At 40.5% G+C, this 14,317-nt stretch overlaps 1 protein-coding gene across 2 annotated transcripts in view; it reads left to right on the top strand.

Moving 5' to 3' along the window:
- The window catches only part of TPPP (tubulin polymerization promoting protein), a 67,681-nt gene continuing 65,657 nt past the window's right edge, over nucleotides 12,294-14,317 (top strand). Inside the window, exon 1 of one of the 2 annotated variants that reach the window (XM_021385378.1) lies at nucleotides 12,294-12,506. The gene's annotated coding sequence lies outside the window, so the exon portion shown is untranslated. The remainder of the gene's footprint in view (nucleotides 12,507-14,317) is intronic. The other variant, XM_021385380.1, reaches the window with a different exon arrangement.

The following is a 14,317-nucleotide window of genomic DNA, read 5'->3' on the forward strand; positions in this document are numbered from 1 at the left end:
AAGGAAGGAAGGAAGGAAGGAAGGAAGAAGTTTTTTGCTCTGTATGTGAAACAAGAATAACGTAAAACAGCAAATACAACAAAAAGAAAGAAGGTAACACACACCAGCATGATCTTTGGACTTTTACTAGTAATTATGGTCACATGTTTTCAACAGTAAACCTTGTTTGCTTATGATCTGAATCAATTCTCTCATGACTTCATCAGTCTAGCTGTTGGCTCTGTTCTAAGATAGATGTCTGCTGCATTCTACAAACTGATCTTTGTTTTTCTGCCAACAGTGAGGACCGGAACAGCTCAAAGGACATTAAATACATGAAGAAATTTTACTGCTGTTAGTCTGGGCTGTAAATCCACTAGCTTGTTACAATCACTCAGGGTAGTGACATGCACAGTACTTGAAATCTTGAATTACAAAGCATGCAATTTTTATAAAGCTGAGAAATATACGTTTAATAGTTCTTTTTGAGATAAGCTAGATAAGATACTTGGATTTTTAAAAATATCTTTAGTGTAAAGTGTTCTAAATTTTTCACTGTGTTAATGCATTTGCATTAAGATAAATAATTTTCTTTAATAAATTAGCCTTCTTCTAAATTAGCTATCTTACAAAGGAGATTATGACAGCTTTCAGCAACCTTACCATGGCTCCTCTGTTCAGGGCTCCATAACGCATATTGGCCCAATATTCCAGGTTTGTGATCAAGCAATCTCAGGTTATTCTTGCTTTGACATGAGTAGTTAGTGGTCTGGAAATGGCTCTTAAGAATCATTTGTCTCTTATGTCTTCTTGGCTTTACTTTTTCTGCTTATGCCTAAGCATGAGAGCAGAAATGAAAAATTAAAATGAAATTGGTCACGTGCTCTCTTTTCAGGAAGTGACTTTCTTCAGCTGGTTCATTTATTCAGCTAGCCCGAAACTGTTAATAAACATTGTAGTTGTGAATCTGACATATATAAGACATATTTCAATTAGAGAGAGCCACTGAACATTATTCATATCTCTATTTTATTTGCTTATGGAACTAAACTATTTGAAAATAAGAGTTAGAACTGAAGCCATAATGTGACCTAGATATGAAGGACTGAACAGTATGGTCCCCATTTCATTAGGGACTTGAAAGGAAGGCTTTTTAATGAAGAGGTGCAGGGTCCGTCTTTCACTGCTATCAGTAAATAATCAGTCTCCTCTTTCAGATAAACATAAAATGCCTGCAAATGAGCTTCAAACATTAACTCAGCATTCATTCAAACATTCACTGTATGAGGAATATAACCATATTTCAATATGAGAATAAATTTGAAATGTAAATCACCAGTTCTGCAGATCTGAATTTTAGCCCAGAAGAACCACTGTCTGATTTGATGGTATCAAGAAATTAGGGCATACTAAGTCACAGAGTCCAAAGGCAGGGACGGTACAGTGAAATACTGCCCACTGTAGGAGAAAATCAGCCAAGCATACCTTGGGCTGTATCAAAATAAATGTGACCAGCAGGTTAAGGGAGATATTTTCCCCCTGTATTCCCACACTTGAGACTCTACCTAGAATACTGTGTTCGGCTTTGGGGCCACCAGCATAAGAAAGACATGGCCTGCTGGAATGAGTCCAGAGGAGGGCCACAGGTATGATCAGATGGTTGGAGCACTTCTCCTACGAAGATAGGCTGAAAAAGTTGGGGTTGCTCAGCCTTGAGAAGAGAACACTCTCTTCTTTGGTGGGATCGGATAGCCACCCTCCCATACCTAATGGGGGCCTGCAAGAAAACTGGTGAGTGAGGGAATTTCTATCAAGAAATTAAAGGAGGAGAGGTAATAGCTTTAAAATAAAAAAGGGTAGATTTAGATGATTTCTATGATTCTATGATATTTTATTAAACTAAGATCCACTAAAATACAAAATACGGAGCTACATCAAACAGTATAGCTCATCTTTCCTTCTGACCATCAGAAAAAGCACACAAATGTCTTATCAGAATGGTGGCCATGGAAGATAATGCTTTATTACATAGAAAACTGTTCTGGATGTGACTAACTGTCAGAAGTATTCTGAGAAGGTCATTCTGCAACCTAAAGTCTTCAATATGTTTCTAGCTATTGTTTAGTATATAAAGAACACCAGTGCAAAGCTGAGTGGCTTAATTGCTCACCTTGACTTATTTTGTTTGAAAAAAAAAAACAATCAAAGAAAACCAAAAAACAATCTGTTACAGATTTCAAAACTTTGTAATGTACTTTTACAGAGATTTATCTTTATAAAGCATGAAGTTTTTTGTTTGTTTGTGTGTTTGTTTGTTTGTTTTTAAGCCTCATACTACATCCTATTTTACACTTCCCAGTTTTCTGCTTTACCCAACTGGTGACTCAGCAGTTCTGTTTTCGAATATTTTTCACTTGCATTTATGGAACCTAAGTAATACTATTTCAAGTCAATTATTCATGAATCATTGGCTTACAAGCATATTTAACAATCCACAGGTACAAAGCTTTTGAAACCGAGTTACATAGCTCAGTTGAAATGGTAGCTGCTAAATCACGTTTGAGTACAGTCGCTCAACTGCCCTACGGATTTTGTTGTCCTTAGAAATCTGAAGTTCTCCCTCTAATTCCAAATATGCTCACATTTCTTTGTGCCTTATGGTACCAGTTCATTTTGCCTGGCTCCCATGAGATATTGTACTGCTGTAATAAAAGAATTGGGGAGCATATCAAACAAATTTCCAATGTTGAAACATTTTGTTTTGGTTTGATAATGTAGTAATGAAGGTTTTTTTTTTTCTTTGTTTTCTTTACATCTCATCAAATATTATCCCTCTGCGTATATCTGATGTATTCGGAACACTAGTTACTGTTCTTCTCATAAATGAGCTTTGTATCCAACATAAAAGCATAAAGCTGTCAAACTGTTTGCTCTAGGCAATTTAGTCAATGTGATTTTAGTGATCATTTAACTGTAATCTGAGACTATTCTAGGTAAAGCCAAAGTCCCTCATGCTGGGGACTGGTAATGCAAAAATGCAAACCATGTATAACTGCTCATCAGACATGACTTGTATGGCAGATCCTCCACGGGTCTTCTCAGCCACTCCCCATGCTCAAGCAGGGCTGCCTAGAACCACTTGCCCAGGACAATATTCAGATGGCTTTCGATTATCTCCAACGATGGAGACTCCACAGTCTCTGGGCAAATTGTCAGCTCCGTCATCCTCAGTAAATAAATGATTCCTGATGTTCAGAAGGAACTTTCTACGTATCAGTTTGTACCCATTGCCTCTTGTCCTGGCACCAGGCACAACTGAAAAGATCCTGGCTTCTCTTCACCCTCCTTTCAGGTACAGACATCAATAAGATCTTTCCTGAGCCTTCTCTCCCCTAGGCAGAACACTTCCACATCTCCGAGCTTTTCCTCATACTTGAGGCTTTGAATGTCTTCTATTCATTCACGATGGGAGTAGTTTAATGCCTGATTTTGTCTCTTTGTTATACCTATCTGCTCTTTTTCATGACAGGACTTCTCAATATTTAAAGCAGAAGAAGCAGAGCACGTTTCCATGTTTCAGATCTTTCCACTCGTCTGACACAAACTAAACTACCTTTAGCAGTACTTTGACACGTAGGAGTATGAAATAGACTGTTAGAGACATTCCATTCTTACATTCTGATAAAGTAGTGAAACAGTGGTGTAAATCTAATCTAAATGCCTGGAGCCAAAGATATCTTGGTCAGCTTCAGCAAAATTTGACAGAGTATGTCTGCGCCTTTCATTGTGAAAAGAACAATCTTTTCTTCAGTTGGGTAGCAAAAAGGATTCACTGTTGACTGGAAAAATAAATTTCTTTAAATTTATCTTAACTAAAACTTTATTTTTACACATAAACAAACACTTCTTTGTTTTTACAGAGGGTAATTGCAGTGCATGCAAGGGATTTAATCTTATTTTAGTTTTTCCTTTCTGAAGCCATGCCCAGTTTTCAAACAGCAGTTTTACCCTAAAACAAGTACCATTCAGTCTGCCACTGCCTTCATTAAAAGGTGCATTATTCTTTTGCTGGAATTCTTCAGCCAACCAAGAGCATCCCAAATTCTGTTTGTAAATTGCTACTTTGAGATTTTGCTTGCTATAATTTTTATTTTAGTTGGCTGTTTGCACCGTATTTTGTAATTGCCTGGCTTTTGTTTGCAATATATGAAGGCTTAACTGAAGAGTGGGGTTCAGCTTTTAAAATACTTCTAAAGAATGAGCATAAGTGGCAGAATATGACGTTAGACCTAAATCAAATTAAAACCCAGAATGTGAAAAACTTTATTGTATATGGCTCCTTGCTTCTTGTCATGTTGCAACGCATGCTTCCTAAGCAGTACAGAATTGGGACTTTTTTTTAAACTGGTTCATCTCTACCTTTTTTTAATAACCGTACATGAGGAAGAAAGGAAATGGCTAACTGAATGCTGACTCCTTTTAAGTTAATGGTAAAACCTAATGTTAGTAGGGCTAGAACATCACACTTCCATTCTAGGCTGAATTATGATAGGTCACATGCAGTACCAGTGTATATTCATGATGATGGGTAGAGGTCAAACAAAGTTTGGTTTGTCATACAGCAACTAAATAAGGAAAGTATAAGTTTGACTGTCATATAGGCCAAGAATGAAGATGACGTGGTAACTGCTTGAGTTACAAACACCTTTTTATATCACAAATCTACATTTTTATTCACTTCATTTACTAATCAATGAACAGTTGTTAAGAGTAGTCTTTTATAAAATACCACAGTTAAAAGTAGTCTTACTTTTACACAAAACAAATAGTGGTATTTAGTGCTGGGGCAGTGAGTGACATCTGAGATGTGCAGACCAGTAAGTTTAAAAAAGGCTTCATATATTCTCATATCTGCTAACACAAAGTAATTTAAGCTAACTGTATTAAAAAGTCCCAGCTTCTCAGACTTTAGCAGCAAATCATTGTGAGTACCTGAAGGGCCTCTTCTGTTATCTGGGCAATCTTGGTAAGCTTTTTATCTTTCATTTTGACTTCCCTATCTCTCCTCAGATGGTTTGAAAATGTAGAGAGAATGACCCTTCATGCTTGTCAATTTTAAATGCTGCCATATCTTTGATACAAAGAAATACACCTTGGAAGTTAATATATCAAAAATGTATTTGTACTGCTAGCAGGGGTCTTACAGGTGACTACTTTTGCCCTCCTATAAATAACTGAGACCAAACACACAGTTGCAAATGAATTAACTCTGTTTAACATAGGAGGTCATATTGTCAAAATGTATGTTGTACACACATGCAGATAATAACATGTTTATGACTTTGTATAAATTGGAAAATTGAACTTGATTTTCATCAGATGAAAGAATTCTCAAGTAGACTTGACTGTTAGTTCCTGTAAATATTACAAGAAGTGGTTTAAAAAAAAAAGGTACTGTCATGGAGTTATCTCTAGATCTATCTGTGTCCGTAACCGGTGGACAGCAGGCCCACAGGCCCACCGGCCTGAAAAAGTGGGAGTGGGGGAGGGGAAAGAAGGATCAAAAAGGGAAAGGAATCATAATAAACGAACAAAAACAAACAAACAAACAAACAAAAACCCAGCAGCAACAATCAGAGGAGGAAAGTTAATTTACTAATCATAATAGCAGAAATTAAGAAGTTAATTGGGATTGAAGCTAATAAACCAAATAAATGAGAAAGAGTGTCCAAAACTGGAGGCCTTACTCTAATGATGAACGCAAGACAGTTAGGTAAGTAGCTCTTCTTCTCTTCTGAGAACCAGGTACTCAGAAAATTGGCAGTCCATGGAACTGGAGCATTAACTCTTAAACTCCCAGTGCTCTACATGATGTTATGATGTGGAATACCGATAACAAAAATCATAAAACCATGACAGGTACCAAAAAAAACCTCAATAGAGTTGAATACATGCTGACTAAGTTGAATAAAAATTGACTAAACATTGACTGAAAGTTGACTAAAACCTAATTGGAATGAATACTTGTCATTTAAAAATGATTTCATCATTTTGATGGAAGTTTCAACCAAAATAATACTATTTCATTCACACAAATATTCTGACTATAATATATGAAGTTTGAAAGTAACAAGCAAATTAAAGTGACCTTTTATTATAATAACACAGTTTTGGTGTTATTATAATAAATTGTCTTCCTACTAAGGCCTGATGACTTCTAAAACCTTTTTGTTTACTGTTTGTTAGTTCTGGCACAAGACAAAACCTAATTGCTGGTTCACAAATCATCCAGTGTTTACAGAATCTATCATTTTGTCAGTGCTGCATCTCATCTCTCTCAGTCTAGGACCTAATGCTGGCCATAAAATTATCCTACTGTGGTTGAACTGGCTTTACGTATTAGTAAAGAAGCTGCCTGAACAGGAAAGAATACTCTGTCTTGCAGAAAACTAAGAAAAGATCAAATGGAAAAAAATATATAAAATAAAAAAAATTTGAATGATATTTGGTTAAACAGTATAGAAATAACAAGCAGGAAGTATAGCAATTTAAAAAGAAACTGTCAGCGGTAGAAGGTAAATATGCACGTTGACTGATGGACAGAAGGAAGTCAGAAAACATGTACCATTTTATTTTGAATAGGTCTGTATACTTCTAGTGTTAATTTAACTGAGTAATATTTTGGAATGTAGCATGAAATCTGTACTTTCCTTACTGTGAATCTCTGAGAAGGGAAAACTGTAGGACCAGATTTCCCCTCATCTGTAGCCATCAGCCCAAAGGCAACAAAGTTCATTCTTCAACTGAAGATTGTAAAAAGGAGTGTTTGGGAATTTTGCACTCTGAGAGCCCCCTGGGAGCCAGTGTATAGCCTATGCCCTTGCACTGCTCCATTCCTAGATCTTAAAGAAATATGCTCCTGCTGAACTGGCTTTGGAACATTTAACAAGAGTGTGTGCAAGAAAACAATATTTAATTAATAGTGTTTTCAAATAGTTATTTAGAAGAGGAAAAGAGAATTTAAAATGCTAGGTCACACAGATGAATCACTAGATCATGTCACAAACGAACTATCACAGTAATCTGTGGTTAGAAAAAGCATGGCATCCTCCAGCCACAGCTACAGCCTACAAACACAGCTGTACTAACCTCTTGGGAAATGCAGCTAATCCTAGGACAACATAGTGGGATCTCAAGGCCATGGTCTTTTTTTCCTGTGAAGGAACAGACTTCCAAATGAGATTGAACCAGTCGAGAATCATAGAATCATAGCATCAAATAGCTGGACTACTCAGGAATTTCTGTGAGGCCATCTTCTATAGCACAGCAATACTGTTTTATTAGTGTAAAACTGAAAAGATGATTTTTGGGATAGAGAAAAGTCATTCTTTGTGCAGGGATGAGAGAAGGTTTCTGGGAATTCCAGGGTATTTCCTATAACAGTGTAATTTTCTCATGTAAAGTAAATGTAGATACTGCTGTAGAAGTCCACAACATATATGAACATGGCATTCACAGTATTTTTTTTTTTTGAATAAAGATGCAATAAACAAATATAATTGATGGTAGTTTTCTTGAGTTTAAAAAAAGAAAATAATTGCAGATAACAAAGGAATGTCCGATCTCCTGCTTTGAAGTATGGGAGGAATTAATTTTAACACACAAACACAATGAACTCCAAGTTATAATATTGTATGAAGGTAGTGTGATAGCCCTATTTTGTGAATTTTGTGATTTTATACTATGCTCTCCTAAAACTAGTTTGGCAGGGGTAGAAGATAAGTATCTTGAACAAAAAAAAAAATGTCAGTTGAATAAAGAAATAGAGAGTTAATCATTTTACTTATCCTCATCCTGTCTGAACTGAAGAGAGGAATGGAGGTCAGTAAGGATTAGGTTGGCAGAATGTGCTTGCCCTGAGGTATCACAAAATTATAGAACATCCTGACTTAGAAGACACATTAGAAGGTCACTGAGTCCAAGTCCTGGCTCCACACAGGACCATTCAAAATTCAAACAATATTTCTGAGAGTGCTGTCCAAACACTTCTTGAACTCCAGCAGGCTTGGTGCTGCAACCATTGCCCTGGGGAGTTTGCTCCAAGGCCTGACCACCCTCTTCGTGAAGAACCCTTTCCTAACATCCAGCTTAAGCCTCTCCGATGCAGCTCCATGCCACTCCCTCAGGTCCTGTCACTTTCATTGTCACTTTCATGAGAGAGAAGAGATCAGTGCCTTTCCCTCTGCTTCTCTCATGAGAAAGCTACAGGCTGCCATGAGGTCTCCCTTTAGTCTCCTCTTCTCTGGGCTGAACAAATCAAGTGACTTCAGCTGCTTCTAATATGTCTTGTCTTCTAGACCCTTCACAATCTTTGTAGCACTCATTTAAATGCTCCCTGTTAGTTTTATGTCTGTCTTAGGTTGTGGTGCCCAAAACTGCAAAAAGTAGTTGAGGTGAGTGGGCACCAAACAGGAGTCCTCTTTCCTCAGCCGGCAAGCAATGGTGTGCCTGACACACCCCGGGGTATGATTGGCCCTTTTGGCTGTCAGGGCACACTGCTGACTTATATTCAACCTGCTGTCAACCAGAACCCTGAGATCCCTTTCTGGAGGGCTGCTCTCCAGCCTTCTGTCTCCTGATCTGTACATATATCCAGGGTTGTCCAATTCCAAATGCAGAATCTAGAACTTGCTCTTGTTAAATTTCATGTGGTTAGTGACTGCTCAGCCCTCAAATTTGTCAAGATCTCACTGCAAAGCCTTTCTACCCTTGAGGAAGTCAGTAGCTCCTCCCAGCTTGGAGTTATCCACAAATTTATTTAGTATACCAGTTCAAGCCCTGCATCCAAGTCACTGACTGAAACATTAAAGAGAACTGGCCATAAAAAGGAACTCCACTACAGACTGGCTGCCAGTCTGATGAGATGCCATTTACTGTAACATTTTGAGCCTGACTCATAGGCCAATTGTTTACTCATTGTGTTATGTTTTTGTCTAGCTGTATGCTAGACATTTTGTCCAGATGGACACTGTGAGTAATAATACTGAAAGCTTTGCTGAAATCTAAAAAAATTACATCAGCTGGCTTCCCTTGGTCAAACAGGTGGGTTACCCTTGTCACAAAAGGAGATTAAATTTGTTAGACAGGACTTTCCCATCATAGAATCATAGAATCATAGAATCATAGAATCATAGAATCATAGAATCATAGAATCATAGAATCATAGAATCATAGAATCATAGAATCATAGAATGGCTTGGGTTGAAAAGGACCTCAAAGATCATCGAGTCTCAACCCCCCTGCCAAGTGCAGGGTCGCCAACCACTAGACCAGGCTGCCCAGAGCCACGTCCAGTCTGGCCTTGAATGCTTCCAGGGACAGGGCATCATGAACCTGTGTTGGCTGTGACCAATCACTGAATTGTCTTTCAGGTGTTTTTCAGTAAGTCCCAGAATAATCTTCTCTGTAACTTTACCAGGCACTGTGGTGAGACTGACAGGCCTGTAACTACCAGGATCTTTTTTCTTGTTCTTCTTGAAAACTGGGACTGTGTTTGCCATCCTCCAGTTGACTGGGACCTTTCCTGATTCTCAATCCATTAAAAAAATAATTGATGTAGGTCTTGTGATGACACAGGCCAGCTCTCTTGAGAACCCTGGGATGAATCCCATCAGGCCCCATAGACTTATATGCATCCAGCTGGAATAAATCCTGCATAAGTTTGGAGCTGGCTGGGAGTTCATTATTCCCACACTTAAAGTCCTCCAACTCTGCACTCCAGGGTTCTCAAAGTCCATCATCAGTGTTGAAGACAGATGTAAAGAAGGAATGAAGTGTCTCTGCATTGTCTGCTTCTCTATTTGTGAGGTGATCATCCTCATCAAGAAATTGAGCAATTTTATCTCCTGTCCTCCTTTTGTTCCTATCACTGTTAACATATTTTTAATAGCACTCACAGTACTAATAATGCCCCCAACACTCATCTCTGACATCGTGAGCCAACATAATAAAATAGGAGGCATTATTTTTGGAGCAGCCCTCTTTTTTCCTACTAATAAATGTTGATCCTGATCAGCTAGAGGGAAACAAGGTGAGGCTATTAGTGTTGTTTGTGTATTGTACCACAGAACCTAACAGACTTATTAAAGTTTCCTTTCTTGATCCTCCCTCTCCTTTTAATGAAACACAGAATCACAATGGAACTCTGGAGATTATCTAGTCCAACTCCCCCTTACTAAAGCAAATTCCCTGGAGTAGAATGCACAGAAAAGCATGCAGGTGGGTTCTGAATATCTCCAGAAAAGGACACTCTCTGGACAGCTTGTTACAGTGTTCTGTCATCTTCAAAGAAGTTTTTTCCTCATGCTCAGATACAACTTCCTGTGTTCCAGTTTGTGTCTGTTGCCTCTTGTCCTGTTGCTGGGCACCACTGAAAACAGCCTGGCCCCATCCACTTAACATCCACCCTTTAAGTGGATGTTAAGTGCTGATAAGATCCCCACTCAGTCTTCTCCAGGCTAAACAGTCTCAAGTCTCTCAACCTTTCCTCATAAGGGACATGATCCAGGCCCCCAAGCATATTTGTAGCTCTTGGCTGGACTCTCATGAGTAGTTCCCTGTCTTTCTCGAATTGGGGAGCCTAGACCTGGAGACAGTACTCCAGATGTAGCCTCCCAAGGGCAGAGTAGATGGGGAGGATCACCTCCCTCGACCTGCTGTCCACTCTTTTTTTGATGCACCCCAGAATACCATTGGCCTTCTTGGCCACATGGGCGAAGTGCTGGCTCATGGTTAACCTGTTATCCATCAGGACACCTAGGTCCTTCTCTGCAGAGCTCACCTCCAGGAGGTCGTATCCTAACCTGTGTTGATACAAGCAATTACTCCTCCCCAGGCGAAGGACCCTACAGTTGCCCCTGTTAAATCTCATCAGATTCCTCTCTGCCCAACTCTTCAGTCTATCCAAGTGTTACTGAGAACCGGTACAGCCTTCAGGTGTGTCAGCTGCTCCTTCCAGCTTTGTATCATCAGCAAACTTGCTGAGGGTGGACTGTGTCCCTTTATACAGGTCATTAATAAAGATGCTGAACAAGACTGGACCCAGTAGCAACCCCTGGGAAACGCTGCTACAGGCCTCCAACTAGACTCTGCACCACTGATCACAACCCTTCAAGTTCTGCCAGTTCCCAATCCACTCACTCTCCACTCATCTATCCCACACTTCCTGAGGTTACCTATGAAGATGCTATGGGAGACAGTGTGAATAGCCTTGCTGAAGTCAAAGCAGGTAACACTGCTACTCTCTCCTCATCTACCCAGCTGGTCATGACATCATAGAAGGCTGCCAGATTGTTCAAGCGTGACTGTCCCCTTGGTGAATCGATGTTGATTACTGATGGTGAAACACAAATAAATTAGCGTGATTTGTCAGAATTCTATCACAATCAGATCTGGGTAATTCTGATTCTGTGTGCTTTTTTAAGAGTGATGCTACTAAAAGAGAACAGTGTTCTTGGCATGGGTTGTGATGAAAAATTCTATTAAAGAAACCATAGTATATTCTAAACTGTATGGGTTGGGGGAAATTGAAAATGACATAGTATCAGCCGTACGTTAAACAGTAGGTGAGTGCTCTTCTCTGGGCTACTTATTGTACCTTGTTTTGTGTTAATCCAAACTGCAATCATTTTGCCTTTGAAACTAGTCTCTAACTGAGAACTGTACAGTTCTTGATCTGTTTCTCAGTTGCAGGGAGGGACTTTTCGTGGGGCAGCTCAAGTTTCATAAAGAGCAGGCTTCCAGTGTCCTCACAAGGTTTTGTGGAACACCTACCACATCACACAGCCCAGCTCAGTTTTTTTTTTTTTTAGTTACTTATTTTTAGTTGTTTATTACTTGTTAACAAGCACAGTTTAAGGTACAATGCATCACCCATCAAAACTTGAACGTGACAAAGCCTGCAAGACTCTTGGTTTCTAGATTGGCACCGCCCCTTGGTCTCTGCATTTTCCTAGGGATGGGAGAAACGGCAGAAAGTGCTGAAGTCGGCCTCAATTCCCAGGCCTCCCGATGCAGATTTGTGCGTGCGTATACCCACCCAACTATTCCGTATCTCTCCCTGCTCTTAACAAGAGGAACGGTAAGGAAGCCATCTCCTCCCGGCCGCGCGGCCTCATCTCCACCTCTCCCTTCCCACCTACTGCTGAGCACCGGGTAACGGCCAGGCACAAGAGACAGCAGCGTATAACCATCCATTTAAGGCAGCAGATGCCCCTGCGTTAATTCATTACCTCACGCTCCGTGGGAGGCGGGAGCGGTCGCCAGCTGGACAGCCCGTCTGGCCTATGGGGACGAGCGGCAGAGGAGGGCAAGTAGGCGGTGCCGGGCGCTCGCCAATGCCGCAGCCGCGAGGGCAGGAGCCTAGCTGAGCCGCCGCGCCAGCTTGCGGTTGGCTGTTGATAGCGTCAGAGTCTAGGCGAGAGGCAGGTTGAGCTGGCAGGAGCTGTCGCTCCCTCGGTGAGCCGGTGGTAAGTGGGCGCTTCTTGCGGAGCGACTGAGGCAGGGTCAACTTCCTAAGTCCCTCTTTTATTTTCTTTTTCTTTTTTTGAACCGTCATGCTTCACTGGTGTTTCTTGTCCTCTGCCCCCTTATCGGCGCGCTGGCTAATTAATTTGCATTCGGTTAATGTAGACCTTCGGGGAGGGAGTGGGCGCGTTGGCGTCGTTGTTTCAGCTGCGGTGCCTCGGTGGGACTGGAGTTCTCTCCCCACTGAGGAGGGTTGCGCAGCGCTGTCCTCCTTGCTACCGTTATGTAACGGTCTCGGGGGGCTGTGACAAGACCGTGGCTGCTTCTTTTTGCAGGAGTAGCGCATTACCATCGTTCCCTCCTCTCCCCCCTCTTCTGTGTCCTCTTTTCCCCTCGGCCCCCTGCGCCACGCAGTGGAGGGGCAAGAAGAGGGGCTCTGCGCAAAGCTGCGTTCATTCCCCTTGCCCGCCGGTTAGGATGGGGCCTCCAAGCAGCCACATCTTCTTCAGGGGGCTCCTGTTGCCGCACGGGAGTGGAAAAGCGCAGCAGCAGCCCGTCCGAGGGAGGAGATTGCCCTCCGGTTCCCGAGGACGCTGCGTTAACAGCTCGGTGGAAGGACAGTGCTGTCGGCTTACTGTGGGTAGCTGGTTAGCTCAGGTCTGGGTGCAGACATCTATCTTTAGAAGGCACCAGGAGAGAGCAGACCAAGTAAATTGCTGTTCATCTGTGCTTTGGAGCCGATATTCTACAGAAGACAAACAGTAAAACCTCATCCCCTGCAGTTACCCTTTCTACATTCTCATGCAGAGCAAGTGATCCACCTCTTTTGTGGAGATTGGTAAAGAAAGTGTTTTTTTTTTTTTTTTTTCCTTTCCAAAATGCCCAAGGGGCTTTGCTGAGAACTACCTTATGTGGTGTCCTCCATGAAGAATAGTATCTGGTCTTGGAGACTGCTTATAGACTGCAGTTTAACAACCTGCGGGTATAAAGCTGAGTGTAGTATTCCAGGATAAAAAACTGGATGCAACAAAATAATGTGAATTAATGAGTTCTCTTTGACCGCAGTGGAGGTCAATAAATAATAATAATAAAAAAATAGATAAAACCAAATGAAAAATAAAGAATAGATAAAAACAGCAAATCAGTGTTTGCAAGTGTATCTTCAAACCTGGTTAGTCTCATGGTTGAATTCGTCATCAGATAAGTTGGATATCTGCTGGAAGATGCTGAATAGTTACATGAAAAGTGTGTGTCTTAAAGGCTGGCAGCTTTGAATCTTGCAGTAGATGCTGACAAGCAATTTACCTATTAACATAGGCAGGTGTGTGTAGTGGTGAAATTCTTACTGACAGAGGCTTGCATAACTGCTTATATTTATTTTAAAAGAAAAGGTTAGAATCAACCCTTGGCCCGAAATAAAATACAGACATGTTTGAATTGTCCAGAGCAGTAAATGGGTTTATTTTCACTGACCTTTATTGAGCCTTCACAATATTTTCTTAAATAGTGTGCTTTTAGAGTGCTTAGAAGGCTGACAAGTGCTAGCATGATAACAGAGCATAGAGGTTTGGTGACTTGTTTTCTCCTTTTTATTTTTGTTTTTTTCAACTAAAGCTGTGAAAACATGGAGGAAAAATGGAAAGATACGCTTTCATAGTCTCAGGCTGAAATTAACATGACTGTTTATCAGATGTATACCATGTATATAGTCTTAAGATAGTAACGGCCTTTTATTTTTTTGATCCTTTATTGACAAGCTGCTTCCTTTGTCAATTGTTATTTACAGATCCTTCCCTTTCACAACCTCCTTCTT

The sequence above is a fragment of the Numida meleagris genome, chromosome 2, assembly GCF_002078875.1.
Source record: "Numida meleagris isolate 19003 breed g44 Domestic line chromosome 2, NumMel1.0, whole genome shotgun sequence".
In the NCBI taxonomy this organism is placed as follows: Eukaryota; Metazoa; Chordata; class Aves; order Galliformes; family Numididae; genus Numida; species Numida meleagris.